Source organism: Palaemon carinicauda, chromosome 36, assembly GCF_036898095.1.
Source record: "Palaemon carinicauda isolate YSFRI2023 chromosome 36, ASM3689809v2, whole genome shotgun sequence".
Classification (NCBI taxonomy): domain Eukaryota; kingdom Metazoa; phylum Arthropoda; class Malacostraca; order Decapoda; family Palaemonidae; genus Palaemon; species Palaemon carinicauda.
The window spans coordinates 16,172,181-16,187,454 of record NC_090760.1 but is presented as its reverse complement, the minus strand read 5'-3'; the positions used below and the strand labels follow the sequence as shown (position 1 = coordinate 16,187,454).

At 44.0% G+C, this 15,274-nt stretch overlaps 1 protein-coding gene across 2 annotated transcripts in view; it reads left to right on the top strand.

The window, feature by feature from the left end:
* The first annotated feature begins 6,638 nt into the window (after positions 1-6,638).
* LOC137628774 (uncharacterized) overlaps positions 6,639-15,274 on the top strand; it is an 89,196-nt gene continuing 80,560 nt past the window's right edge. The window contains exon 1 of one of the 2 annotated variants that reach the window (XM_068359979.1): positions 6,639-6,767. The gene's annotated coding sequence lies outside the window, so the exon portion shown is untranslated. The remainder of the gene's footprint in view (positions 6,768-15,274) is intronic. The other variant, XM_068359980.1, reaches the window with a different exon arrangement.

Here is a 15,274-nt window from a genome sequence, read left to right as displayed (position 1 = left end):
GCGAAGCGCTCCGTATGACTACAGCTATTGCAACACCAAGACTAGCTAACTAGGAGTCGAGTACGTGTGTGTGTGTACTGACGGCCTCGTGGACTGTGTATTACCTGATATATTACGTTTCGCATAAAAAAAACCCACAAGTGCCTTTTTTTACATATGGTAATTCATATGGCTCGTGTGTGACCTCTAATCCGGTTCGTAAGGGATTATTCAATCGTCTACTTTTTTTTCTTACATTTAAGCAGGGTGAATACTCTTAAGTATATGCAAATGAGGGCTGTTTACTATTCCAATAGTTTTTATAGAGTGATGTGTATATATGTGACGTATGTAATGATGATGTTGATCATGATGATATAATATATAGGTACAAACTCTCTCTCTCTCTCTCTCTCTCTCTCTCTCTCTCTCTCTCTCTCATATATATATATATATATATATATATATATATATATATATATATATGTATATATATATATTTGAATAAAGATAAGATTGAGGCAATGTACTAGAAGCAGGTGTATTTGCTGTTGTCATTGTTATTGTGTAATATATATATATATATATATATATATATATATATATATATATATATATATATATATATATATATATATCCCTGTCACACTTAACGGCATGACCAAACGTGTGACTGCTCGGTCCTTCTGCGTCCCTGGGATAGGGGAGAAAAGGGAGTAGTCATACCCTGGCGATAGGAGTTGTAGTAAGGAGAGATGGCGGTGTGTGGAAAGGATTGAATGTGTGTGTGCATATCTACCTAAATATCAAGCAGTTGGTCACGTACGCTAGAAATAGATAGATTTGAAATCTTGCTGTTTAGTCTTGAAGATAGTTTCGTTTAATTTTAATGTGAGGAAAACTATTTAATTTTAATGTGAGGAAAACTATTTAATTTTAATGTGAGGAAAACTAAATCCCACTCCTCGCTAGCCTAATGTTAGTTACTAGTGTACGAGACCCGTCAAAAATGACGCCTTAAATATTCACTTAGATATATATAAATAAGTGCGTACACACAAATTCGATCCTTCCCACCCACTCCCCCTTTCCTAACTACAAACCCCTCTCACCAGGGTATGATTACTTCCTTTTCCCCCCACCCGAGAGACGAGGAGAGACCGAGTAGTTATACGTCTGACCATACCACTAAGCGTGACTGTAAATATATATATATATATATATATATATATATATATAATTTATATATATATTTATATATATGTATATATATATATATATATATATAATTTATATATATATATATATATATATATATATATATTTATATATGCTTTCATTTACTGCACAATCACTTTGATTTGGACAGCTTCACCCTCTTTTATATCATTAACATTCAGCATCCACGCTTCACTTCCATAAAGGATGAGTTGGCTCAACTATCCCTTCATACGTTCCACCCCTCCACAGGCTATAAGAGACTCCTCTCAGTAGTTTGCGCACGTCCTGCTACCATTCTTACTTTACCTATTATTATTATTATTATTATTATTATTATTACTAGCTAAGCTACAACCCTAGTTGGAAAAGCATGATGCTATAAGCCCAGGGGCTCCAACAGGGAAAAAATAGCCCAGTGAGGAGATGAAATGATTAAATGAATAAACGATATGAAAAATAATGAACAATTAAAACAAATTATTTTAAAAACATTAACAACATCAAAACAAATATTTCATATATAAACTATAAAAAAGACTTATGTCAGCCTGTTCAACATAAAACATTTGCTGCAAGTTTGAACTTTTGAAGTTCTACCGATTCAACCACCCGATTAGGAAGATCATTCCAAAACATGGTCGCATCTGGAATAAAACCCTAAAGTACTGTGTAGTATTGAGCCTCATGGCGGAGAAGGCCTTACTTTCAGAATTAACTGCATACCCAGTATTACGAACAGGATAGAACTGTCCGGGAAGATCTGAATGTAAAGGAGGGACAGAATTATAAAAAAAATATCTAGATCAGACATAAGAAATTTGATAGACCGTAAGTTCCTGCCCAACAGATTAAGATGAGAATCAGCAGCTGAAGATCAGACAGGAGAACATTACTCGAAACAAGGTAGAATGGAAGAATTAAAACACTTCCTTCAGAATAGATTGATCACTGAAAATCTTAAAAGACTTTCTCAATAAGCTAATATTTCTTCTTTTTTTTGGCAATTGAAGAAAACACAGACCTAATGTGTTTCTCAAAAAGTAAAATTTTTGCCGCCTCTTTATTTCAATTTGCAATCAAACATTCGTTGCTTTTACTCACAAATATTTATATAAGTCAACCACGTCCATTACTACTCTATACTTATACTTACATTCAGTACTCACTCTTCCTCGTTTTCATTTCTTATCATAAATTTACTCTTGTTTAAATTTACTCTCAATTTTCCTCTCTTATAAACAATTTCAAGTTTTTCTCCAATCAGCTCAGTATCATATTAAAGTTTAAAGATTGCTCATGAATGGCAGAGGCAAGGGACAGTGACAGTGCCCTAGAATGACCATATATCCATATGATCGGCATCCAAGCCCCCCTTTACCCAAGCTAGGATAAGGAAGAGCCAGGCAATGGCTGCTGATGACTCGGCAGGTAAACCTATAGGCTCCCCCCCCCCCATAACATCCTTATCTCACTTTGCAAACACTACAAGAAACTATAGAGCTTGAGCGTGTCTCGAACCCCAGTCTAGCAGAACGCCAGGTAGTGACGCTTCCAATAGGCCACCACAATTATCCCATGCTTAATTCGCAGCTCATTTTTCAGTCTTAAAACTTCATCCTTTCTCTGACCTCTCTCTCGTCAGCATCCCTTCCATTAAGATATTCATCCGCTACAGAGACATAGGGAACCCTTCTCTGACCTAACCTAACCTAACCTAACCTTAGACTCAATTTCACACCAAAACAATCACTCCTTTGTCTACATATTCCAACGCGCTTCTTTCATCATGCAATCTTTCGATCTATACGTTGTCAACAGTCTCCACATCACCTCTCTTATTCGATCAAGTTATAAGCTTTTTTTCCAAGCCCATGTCACTGTTCTTAAAATATATTTTTTTAATTGTTCTCTACTTCTCTTGCAGTTTATTTATTTCCTTACGTCCTTTCCTCGTTGGGCTATTTTCCTTGGCGGAGCCCTTGGGCTTATAGCATCCTGCTTTCCCAACTAGGGTTGTAGCTTAGCAGGTAATGATAATAATAATGATAATGTAACCCACATATAACCTTTTCAATTTACTTTCAAACTTCTCACAAAACTGTTTTACACACGAGAGAGAGAGAGAGAGAGAGAGAGAGAGAGAGAGAGAGAGAGAGAGAGAGAGAGAGAGAGAGAGAGAGAGAGAGAGAGAGATACCTATGCATTTTTTAAACGTCCCAGGCACAAGATTTGCCTCAATATCTATAAAAACACAGAGGTCAGGATGCCAGAAAACCTCAAATCAATCAATCAATCATAGAAATACATACCTCAGGAATACTGCACCGCAGGATACCTATAAAATCCAAAATAAAGATTACAATTTCTAGCTTTGCCCGGGAGCTTACACGTGATATCTTCTTAGTCATGTTGCTTCGTGGAGACGCTTGGTACATCATCATCATCATCATTATACTCAGGTCCGCATTTCTTATATAATCATTCTAGGCAACAACCTGGTTTCTGGCTGCTCACTCTGCAAACAAATAAACAGGTGAAAAATTTCTGAGGTTGTTACCTCCGCCAACGAAGTTGGAAGGAGGTTATGTTTTCGCCCCTGTTTGTGTGTGTGTGATTGTTTGTGAACAGCTTCCGGGCCACAATTTTATTCGTAGAATAATAAAACTTGCAGGGATTAACTGTTATGTGAAAAGCTAGAAATGATTAAATTTTGGAAGGTCAAGGTCAAAGGTCAAAGTCATGGTCAAGCAAAGTGTCCAATTCTCGTAATCAGCCATAAGTTTGGACATTGTTGTCACAGAAACTTCAAACTTGCTTCATATTTGAGTGTATGAAAATACATGGCAATTAATACATATTGAGGTAAAAGGTCAAGGTTGAACAAAAGGTCGGGAAATAAGCTACTGTAGCGGAGGTCTGCGCTCTACTGATTGCTCCTCTAGTATTAAATACTGTAACTGAAGCAATTCCTGTTACAGTAAACAACAGTTTTAGTGAAAATCTCTAGTTTTAATCTTATTTTTCCCTCTTGGGGCCCTTGGATTTATAGCATGCTGCTTTGCCAATTAGGGTTGTAGCTTAGCTCGCAACATGTCTACTCTTATGTCATGTTCTCTTAACTTTCCTGATTTGGGGAACGAAAATAAATGCTCTGCAGAAAGTTCATTCATTAATGGCTATGGACTGTCTAATTATATATCGGCCAACTTGTTTGGTTGACGAATTTAATTTCCTTCATTCTAAGCTACTGCTTCTAAATGTCTTTTTTTTTTTTTTTAACAGGTAAACAAATGCTCTGTTGTCTCATCTGCCTCTCTACACCCAACTCACAAAGCCTATCCTTTTCAATTCTGTTTCTCTCATCTTTCAAGTTTATCATGTTTAATCTTGTCTTCATTACTATGAAAGCTTCCTTGGAGTTTAAGTTCGCCTATGTCATACTTCTACCGTTACAATTTACAAACTTCAAGTTTGTCGTTTCTGCTTATTTTTGCTATTAATTTCAATTACCACATTGCACTTTATTTCACAATTCCTTGCTTCCTATAATTTCTTACCTCATCAATTTCCATATCTTACTTTTTACATCTTTCTAACTATTTTCGCCCTTATTTGATCTTCCACTCTCTCTTATTAAACTAATCGTTCGTCATCTTTTTTAAATTTTCTTCTATTCTCTACCGCCCATATGCCTGTCCCACCACTTAGGTGTCTAGAAATATCTCCTATTTAATATAGAACAACGTGCCTAGCTATAATGCATATAATATAGATATCTTTCATTGCTGACACGCTGAGTGACATCGCCAGATATATGACTATCAGTCCCTGTCCCTCAAGTAAGGGTGAGAGCGAGTAGTCATACCCTGGTGAGAGAGGTTACCCGAGAAGTACACTCGGAAACCACGGGCACAATATCCTACAAATCGCCGAACCAGCGGGTTGTGGTATAGAAAGGGGGAGGAGGTGGGAAGGGTTGAATCTGTGCGTGCGTTTGTAGCTCTATGTAGGCTATATGTATCTAAATATGTACCCTTCATTTTTGACGTATCACGTATACTAGCAGTAATAAATATAATATTATCTCCAAGGTAATATCTCATCGTATTTCAAGGTCGAGAAACCAGTCGCCACGTGTCTCTTACTGTGTTTTTACCTATTTTTTTTTTGTGCGAAGGACCGAATTAGCTAGATATAAATCGTCACGTATTCCATACATATGGTAATTTATCCCACGTGTGGATCACCTCAATCTCTTAGTGAGCAATTTGGGATAACTCTCACATTTTAATATGATGTTGTTGACTCATAGTGAGTGTAGCGAGATCCCGGAAAATTTTATGTGTACTCTCATGGCCAAAATAATCTTAGTGACACTTTATATCCGACCTTATTTGGGCGGATCCATTTCTTCCCAAACATGACAGGTGTTAAGTTGATGCGTGACAAGATAGTGTGTAGGTTAAACTCCCTTTACCACAGCAAAGCAGATATGTGTCTTGTTGCCACAGGCAAATAATATTTATTGTGGGATATACTTCATCCTATCTTTTATAAACAATACGCCCCCTTATTTTTCTCCTAAATGATAGGCATATTCCTTTCTACCTGCCTAATTTCAGAACACGCAGAAGAGGACTCACCCCACAACAGGAAAGTTGACATTTTAAAACCCTATTCAGAATTAGGAGTCGTATCCGAGAAACCTTCGTTATTATTCTTGTCTCGTCCATTTCCACACGATGCAGGAGGCGTTAAAAAGGCCAAAAAATTACTAAAAAAGAATAAAAAAATTACATGAAATGGTCGCTAATGCAAACGAACGAATATCTCTCGAAAATTCAGACATACTGGTGTAAGATTTGGTGAGCTTAGGCCTACTACAGTGTTTTCATAACATTGAGAGGCAAGATACACGGATATATTGTATAGATATGTGAATAGAAGTATTATTGCTTCTTTTTACTGCCATCTTGCACTATTATTGGAAGTCAAATTATAATTTTGCATTTTTTGTAATGTACTCTCATACCCTGAGAGGGGTCGCTAGAGTTAATAAGATCCTTAATCCTTAAATAGCTGAGATGAATATTGAAAAAAAAATACTCAAGCAATAGAATCAATTCCTCCATTATAAAGTATTTGAAAAGAAATGAATATATAACACCTTAAAAGTTTGCAGATTAAAATTAAGGAAAGAATAAAGACGTGCAGTTACATATCTCAGACCTTGAACAACAACTAAATGTCTCCTAATCTCTTATTGCTAGAGTTTCACCAATTTTTAATTTTAAAAGCAATTTTAAAAACATTTAACGAAATAAAAATTATAAATTGATGTAAATGAGTCATTTATATATTTCTAAAAAGTATAGGCATAGAAAATTTAATTATATAACTGAATTATTATCACAAAATATATATTATTTATGATGAAATGGCAACTCAAGATGGCGTGCGTTCCTAAGCAGTGACACAAACGTCTGTTGTGGTTGCTGTCAAACGTCAATCGCCGCCTTTCTTAAACTTATAAATTGGAAGGGATTCAACTAAATCCATATGCATTGGTAAGATAGAACTTTATTTGACTAAATATTGTATAATACATTAAGAGACTCATTTAAAATTCTAATTTATAGAGTAAATTAGTTTAATATCAGTATCAGCTTAATGTGTTACCCACAGAGTTTATGGATGACTTTTAGCAATGTTCATGGCATGGGATTGTTTATATATTTTATGAAGGGAATTATGGTGCTGGACTGTCATCTTATATACATAAACATGTTAGAATATCCTAAGTGTTATTGGGCTATTGGACCCCTCTTTGGTTATGGCTCATTTTTCTTTGCCAACACGTACACCGAATAGTGTGGCCTATTCTTTTCACCTTTTCTGAGGTGTATGTATGATAGCGGCCATCTGCTAAGCTAAGAAAATATACCGAAAATATTGTTGTCGTAAAGGTGAATCGTGATATATGAAATAATAAAATAACTCCATGATAAAGAACATTTTATATATATATATATATATATATATATATATATATATATATATATATATATATATATATATATATATATATATATATACATTTCTGAAACTATTCATTTCCGACAGGAACGAGTGTCATTTTCGAAGAGAATGGACCTTTTTCTATAGCTAAAAGTAGTTTTTTCGCTAGGTTACATTACCCTGTAATAAACTACAATAGAATCCATTTTGCCCCATAAAAGAAAAACTATTTGATAAGTAATAAGAAAGATATCGCCTGTCCCAACCGACTACATTCCACACGAAAATTCTCACAAGGGAGGAACTGGCCGCCAGTATGCAAAGGCTCTGTCTTCCACTTTCTTGGGTTAAAGTTCTCCTGCTTGAGGGTACACTCAAACACACTTGTTTTTCCAACTAGGGTTGTAGCTGGGCTAGTGATAATAATGATAACATCCCCATTCCCTAGCCAGTTCCATGATAACTGATTCCTTCGATCTACAGGCAACTTTATTGAATAAGTTAGTTAGTCTAGGTCTAGAGGTTAATATGAGCGACAACAAAGGGCAAAGGTAAAAATCTCTAGGTATTATTATAGTTCAAAGTGAGACAACATTTTGTAATAATAAACCTTTTTCAAATAAAAAAGGACCTTTATTTTCCTCGAAAATGACCTAATTTCCTTAAAAAATTTCCCTAATTTCCATTGCAAATGACATTCATTTCCATCGAAAATTACGTTTATTTCCATCGAAAATTACTTTTATTTCCATCGCAATCAAATAGTTAGTGAGATATGGAACTCTAACTTTACCCATCTTTATTTAGTACATATTTATTTCTTTATCTTTATGATGTTCATTTGATAGTTCTCTGTACTTTAGGAAGATTACTGCTTCCTTCGTCAGTTTATGTAAGTTTAGTGCTAAAGACTAAGTTGTTCCGTAACCGAAATACAAACCACGCTATTTACATTGGGTTTACCTTTTAGCGCAGCTGAAATGGCGAGCCATTAGAATTTAACGAGGGTGTATTACCCCCGCGCTAGCTACACACTTTCACTTTTGGCTCAGACTGTGACAGACGTCTCTGTCTTGGTCCTCTCTTGGCAGCCATTGTTTGTTTTGTCTTTACTTAATCGCTTACTTTTCTTTTACTCTATATATATGTAAACATGTTTTCATGTTTGTATATATATTTGAGTATAGAAATCAATAAGTTTCCTTTTCAGAGTTGTGTGTGTAGTATACGATATCTACATGGAGTCCTCGGCAGTTAGGCCACCACGGCGTAATTTTATGGGTGGCGATCGAGTTTGACTTCGGTCTTTCTCTCTCTCTCTCTCTTGAGGTCGTTCACCCTTTTACTACGCCCTTGTAGCTTCCTTTCCGTGTGGGGGGGTTGCTACGCCGTACGTTTGTCTCAATTAGTTTATGAATCTAATTGTAGTTGTTAATTTTTCAGCTTGTAGAACGATTCCTTTCGAGGTTTTCGTTCTTTCTTTAGTGTTCATTCATTTTTAAATTACATAATTACATAGTTTCATAATTATAATTGTTATAATTCTGTTTTGGTTACAGCTCTCCTTCCGTGAGTGTAAGTGGTTGTGAGGGCACGTGCCTGTTGTGTAATTCTTGTTTCCTTTCCCTCGGGATTCCTCTTCGGAGCCTTCCCGGGGGAATGAATGTGTACTAATGATTTTTGTTTTATTTTTTTACAGTTACCGATCTAGTTCGTTTCTGTAATATGCAACGGTGTGAGCTGTCTTGTTGAGGCCTGGGGATTCGGCTGTTGCTGCCTCCCCCCTTGTATTTTCGTCAGGGGCGTGTCTCCTTCTACTGGAAGTACTCCCGTGATGACGGACAGCTCTCCAGTTCATTTTAGAACTCTCAGGAGCCTTGCTTCCTTGGGCGGGTAACTTTCCTTCCGTGAGAAGTTTTTCCTGTCCAGACTTGAGTTTTTCCCCTTTTGGGGGGTTCTTCTCTTGCCTTTTTTTTGTGCGACTATGCTCTTGGTGCTGAGCGGTCACACCTGCAGTTTCGCTCAAGGGGCTGGGCAACTGCAGGAGCCCCTCTTTGGAAGATTGCTCCTTTTAGGTCACTGGCTGACCAGTCTCTTCTACGAAGTGTTTCTCTTTCGTTCGCGAGAGAGTACACTCATAGAGACTCCTCTTCGGAGGATTCTTCTGCTGCTGTTGCTGTTGGCCTCCTTCGCCGTAAGGCCACCGTCCGCCTCGTCGTAAGGGCCTCTCATCTCCCTATAAGGGTGCTAAGAGGTGCCTTTTTGAATCTCCGTTTGCAGCCTAACACTCTTTCTTCTTGATCTTCCGCCTTGGTGCAGATGGACAGCAGTCTGATCTCGTCTTCCGACGGGCAACGGTCTTCCCGACGGACAACGGTCTTCCAACGGACATCAGTCTCCCGGCGGACAGGCAACGGTCTTCCGATGGACATCTGTCTCCCGACGGACAACGTTCCCTTCGGGGCAAAGGGTTGCCTCCCACGGGGGTTCTTCCCTTGCGTGTCAGGGTTCCCCTGCGCGCCCTTCTGCTGTGTTCTCTCCTGCTCCTGCTCAGTGTTAGCGCACAGGCGCTCTCCTGCTCATCAGCGCTTCCTGATCGCTAGCGCTCTCCTTTCGCCAGCGCGCTCCTGTTCGTTAGCGCTCTCATGATGATCATCCCTGCTGTTCCTGTTGGTTCCTGTTACGCGCCCTGTGCTCCCACGTTCGTCCTCGCGATCTAGAACTTCGGTTCAGGTCTGGGTCAAGGACTCTTCTTCTGTGCGCAGGCTTCCACGCGTTGCCTTCTGCTCGTCAGCGATCATCAGCTCGCCAGCGATCACCTGCTCGCCAGCGTTCACCTGCTCGCCAGTGCGCACAGGCGATTTTAGTATTGCCTATTCAACAGCGTTCTACACGTCAGCGATCACCTGTCTCTCGGCGATCTCCGGATCGCCCGCGTGCCAACGTTCTCCAACGCTTCTGAAGGAACATGGTTCGCCAGCTACTAGCTCGCCATCGCCCACCTGCGCATGCTGCTCGCCATCGCCCACCTGCGCATGCTGCTCGCCATCGCCCACCTGCGCATGCTGCTCGCCATCGTCCACCTGCGCATGCTGCTCGCCATCGCGCGATCGCCCACCTGCGCATGCTGCTCGCCATCGCGCGATCGCCCACCTGCGCATGCTGCTCGCCATCGCGCGATCCCCCACCTGCGCATGCTGCTCGCCATCGCGCGATCGCCCACCTGCGCATGCTGCTCGCCATCGCTCGCCAACGCGTCGACATGCCACAACGCTCCATCGCCAACCTGCGCGTTAACGCTCACCAGCTCACCACCGATCGCCTGTTGATCCATATCGCCAGCGGTCTTCCTCGCCCACGCGGCAGTGCGTTTCCTCGCCATTGCGCTAACGCTTGCGTTCGCCGCCTTGGACACGCACTCATTCACCTGCCCACCCTCGCGACCGCTTGCCTGCGCGGCCGCGCGACTGCTTGCCTGCGCACCCGCGCGATCATTCGCCCACACGCCCACGTGCCTGCACGTCTACGCTCATGCGCGTCCGCGCACATGCTCTCCAATGTTCGCCCGCGCGCGAACCAACGGTATTCCATCGCGCGGACGGACGGTGTTCCGTCGCGCGAACCGACGGTGTTCCGTCGCGCGAACCGACGGTGTTCCGTCGCGCGAACCGACGGTGTTCCGTCGCGCGAACCGACGGTGTTCCGTCGCGCGAACCGACATTGTTCCGTCGCGCGAACCGACGGTGTTCCGTCGCGCGAACCTACAGTGTTTCTTCGTACGAACGTCGGCTTAATTCTTGCAGTATCCATTGCTCGTCTATGGGTTATCGCTCGCCGACCACCAGCTCTCGCCCTTCCTACCACGCTCGCACTCCTGCGCTCCTTCGCTCACTTTCGTTTGCGTTCCTGCGTGACCGTGCACGGGCGCTTCCACGTTCGCCCACTCGCAAATATTTTAATTACCATCGCGCGAGCTCCAGGGCGATTGCGACCACGATTCCCATTGGGGTTTTCGCAGCATGGCCAGCCTGGCAAGTTCTTCTGGAGCGTATTTCCAGAACACGGCCTCACCCCTTAAACGCAGAGCATGGTACTTGCAAGAATAGGAAGAAACTTCAGGGAGGTCTGAGCAACACTCCTCTTTCCACAACCTGGGTTAGCCCTTCCCCGTCATTCCCTGGAAGGATTTTTGGCGGGGGGCTCTCCGTTCGAGATTTCTCCATCGGCCAAGGGGTGACTGCTTACCCCTTCCTCTGGGGGCTTACCAGGTCCTTTCCCTCCTCGGTTACGGCCCGAGGTTTGGTTCAAGGAAGCTACAGGAAGATCATGGGTACTTTCCTCCTCTCGGGCTCAGGCACCTTGGCCTTTCGTCGTTATCTAACTTGCTGACAAGCTCGATGTTGTACCATCTGGACGCGCTGACTGAGGGCTTCCTTCGGGTGTCTCATCTGTGGAGGTCGACAACCTCAGACACCCTTCCATCCTTGAGAAGAGTTTGTTTGTGCCCAAGGACAGAGATTTAGACAGCGGCTGTGCGGAGGAAATCGACTTCCGTTTTCACTCCTCCAAGGCGCTTTCTTCCAGACTCTGCAGGGCTCCAGCGCCCTTTTCTTTCAACCACGTCGGCCTAAGTTATCGGCTACGACAACTTGGACAAGGTGTCCAATTGCTGTTTCCTCCTGTCAGGAACAGATGGCACGGGAGGCTCCCCCGGGGGCCATAGTCCTAAAAGGAGCGGCAGAGTTCACGAACTCTAGGATTGCAGGTTTCTCGCTGGGAGGATGCTTAAGGTTACTCATCCGGATGACAGCTTCCCGATGCCCATTCCCGCACAATCTCTGTGATCAGCCAAGGATATCTTGCCTGCCGTCTCTGTCAGCGAATTCAGTGTCTCTGAACCTCTATGTCATAGCGTCGGCAAGAGTTGCCCGGTTGGGCAGAATGATCCATACCTTAGGCGAAGGTCCTCCATTGGATCATCGACGGCTTCACCCCCCGGCCTCTTCAGTCGATCCTTTCTTGTAAGGAAGGATCTGAGAGGGGAGTTCCGTAGTCGACCTCTCAGCCCTGATCAAGTTTGTCGAACAAACTTCGGCCAGCGTAGAACAGCAGAATCGATCAGACTGGTAACGAGGCGACAGGACTCCTTAAACCCTGGATCGGAAGGAAGGGTACTTTCAGTTTCCATTCCATCCATCTTCCAGGGAGCTCGTCGAATTCAGCCTAGACTGCAAGTATTCCTGCTTATGATGCAGTGTGGCTATCCCGCCGTGGCATAGCAGGTTTTTTTCCCCAGAGAACTCTCCCTGCCTTCCTCATGGCCGCTCAGGTGCAGGCTTCCGCCTCCTCTGCTGTTTGGAGGGCTGGTCAACTCCGGTAGGCTCGGGTTCGACCTTCTTCAGCGCCGGGACAAGCTTCCGGATGCTTACCACGAGTGTGGGTTCATGGTATTTTGCTTGGAGCCTTCTCTTCTTCTGCCTCAACATATGGAGTATCTGGCCATGATATTGAGTCAACGGCCTTACCACGTTGGAAACCCCACTTCTCGTCCGTCCACCGAGGTTAAGCAACGTCGGTTCTGGTCGACACTTGGATGGGTGACCACCTGGGGACGCCAGATTCTGTTGCCACATCCTCCGAGCCTTCCTTTCAGTTGACTGTGGCAAGACTGATGAGAGTCGCAGTACCTGTTCTCAATCAAGCAGAGCTTTCAGCCCTACCTTGGAACGTTTCCTAGTTCTCCTTTCCTCATTGACCCCGTCTATAGTCCGAACGGTCGCCTCAGGATAAGTTCCATGTGGGGCGGTCCAAGTTCCTGTGGTTTCAGGCAACGTTTAACCGGACTTCCTGGCCCCTATGGGACCAGCGGAACTGTTAGACCTGCAATGGGTGTTGACCTATGGAACCTCTTGATGGTAGTGGATATTCTCGTCCTTGCCCCACATTCTTGATGCTGTTCTCGGACTCGTCAAAGGAAAAGGGGGGGGGGGGGGGGCATGTTCCGGTCCAGGCCTATAGTCAAGACCTGAAGGATACCTCTCCATCATTCAGGCAGGCTTAGGGGCTGTAGTCTGGCCCCTCTACAGATCCTACAGCTCCTGCTGAGTCGCCCCGTGTGCGTCGACTTCATGATTCTGGCGTGTTCTAACCAGCAGGGGACGCATTTTCACACCTTCACATCTTGCAGTAGAGATACCGGGATGATTGAGATACTCTCATTCCAGGCAGAGGAATGTTCTCTCCGACTATCCGAGCAGAGCCTCGTAGAGAGAGAGTATCTGGAGGTCTTTGACCTTGAGTAACCAGCAAGTCCTGGTCTGGGGGACCTGATCGCGACAGCTTGGAACCTCAAGCTTCCGCTGTTCTTCCCCCCAGTCTCAGACCCCGAGACTCTGGCAAGATGCATTCCGGTGATGGTGGGACAACTTCGACGCCTGCGTCTTCCCTCCTTTTTGTCTGTGGACAATGGGTCTCAACAAGACCAGGTTGTCTGTCAACCTTTCAATGGTAGAGCTCCACTGGGACTATGCGCAGAACGGTTTCTGGACCCTCTGCTTCCCCTGACGGAACTCCCGGGAGAGCTTCTCCCATGGCGCAGACTACTCAAACAACCGCACTGCGACATCTCTCCCGAACCGGGGCGTCGCTTCGGCTTCATGCCTGGAGACACTACGCCTCCTCCTCAAGAAGAGACAACCCGCTACAGTCGCGGTACGGAGGTCGCGTCATCTGCGATAGTCATCCGCAGGGGTCTTCCAGGCAAAGTGAAGAGTCTTCGGTGGTTGGTGCCGTGGGAGATATACCTCTTCCCTTGAGGCCTCTTCTCCAGCAATAACGGTCTTATTGCCTTTCGGCGGGAGGAAACTCCTTTCCGCTCTCGGCAATGAAGCCTGTCGCTCAGCCTTTCCCTGACCTTCAAGCTTAAAGGAATAACTTTTTCCTGCCCGCTGGATCTTTCCTCACTCATGTGAAGCTACGATGTCAGAGGAAGACCTCCAACTTGGAGCATGGCTCGGACTTTTAGTCCTTTAAGAGATCTTCTCAAGACCCTGTACGACAGGCCTCGGATTGTATTCCTCCTTGGGTCTCCTGCTCACTCTGGCCACGGCCAGTGTGTAAGCAATCTTCTTGGTCTCGTACGACTCCGCCCTTTCTAAGGAAGAGAGGAAGGAAACATTCAGGTTCGCTCCTGAGTTGTTGGCTAGACTCAGAATCTGGGGGCCCCGCCCCTTCGGTCCAATTCCTTCAAGATTTCGAGTCTCCATTCTGTATCTGATGTCCCAAGACCTTCTCTTTCTTGCCAGTAAAGGAATCAAGAGGTTAGCTTTGGGAACAGCTGCAGTTTGTCCTCAGTTGCAGCCGATTTGGGAGCACAAGGAGGACACGGGGGAGAGTCACCAGTATACCTCTTTAGCTCGGACTCAAGGATATTCATCTCAACCTGTCTCCAGACCCTCCCCCGTCACGTCGCCCTACAGCACGATGTTGGATACATCGCAACGTCCCTCGCCTTCGAGTAATACTACTCTGTGACGCAGGTGCTACAAGCTGGAGTCTGGAAGCGTCTAATGACCTTCGCAGCCCGCTTCCTGCAGGGCGTGACCCACAGGAGTCTCGATACGTTTTCTATCGCTCTGTGGTGGCTACACAACAACTGTTCTAACCTCAGGCTCCTTTTTGGACAGGTAGCAGAAGGTTGAGGGCATTGTTATCAGGTTTTAGTCTGCATGAACGAAAGAAGTATGTCTGGCCCTTATTTCTTTCTTCATCATCCCCTCTACAGGGAAGCAGCATCCTGGTCTCTGCATAGCTGACCTCGATCCTCTGCAGGTAAACCATGCTTCCTTGTGTTCCGAGTATTGAGTCAATACTGTCGCGTCCCCCATACCCTGACGAGGTGGTATTGGGAACGTCCTAACCCAGAGTTCCTTCTGGAACTCCAGGTCAACTGCCTAGGATGGGTCACACTTCTTCCTTCACACACAAGCTTATGTAGGCCACACGGTTCCTTGCGGAGCAAGGAACTTGTGAGGTGCAGGGACTCCTTTTCTCGAGT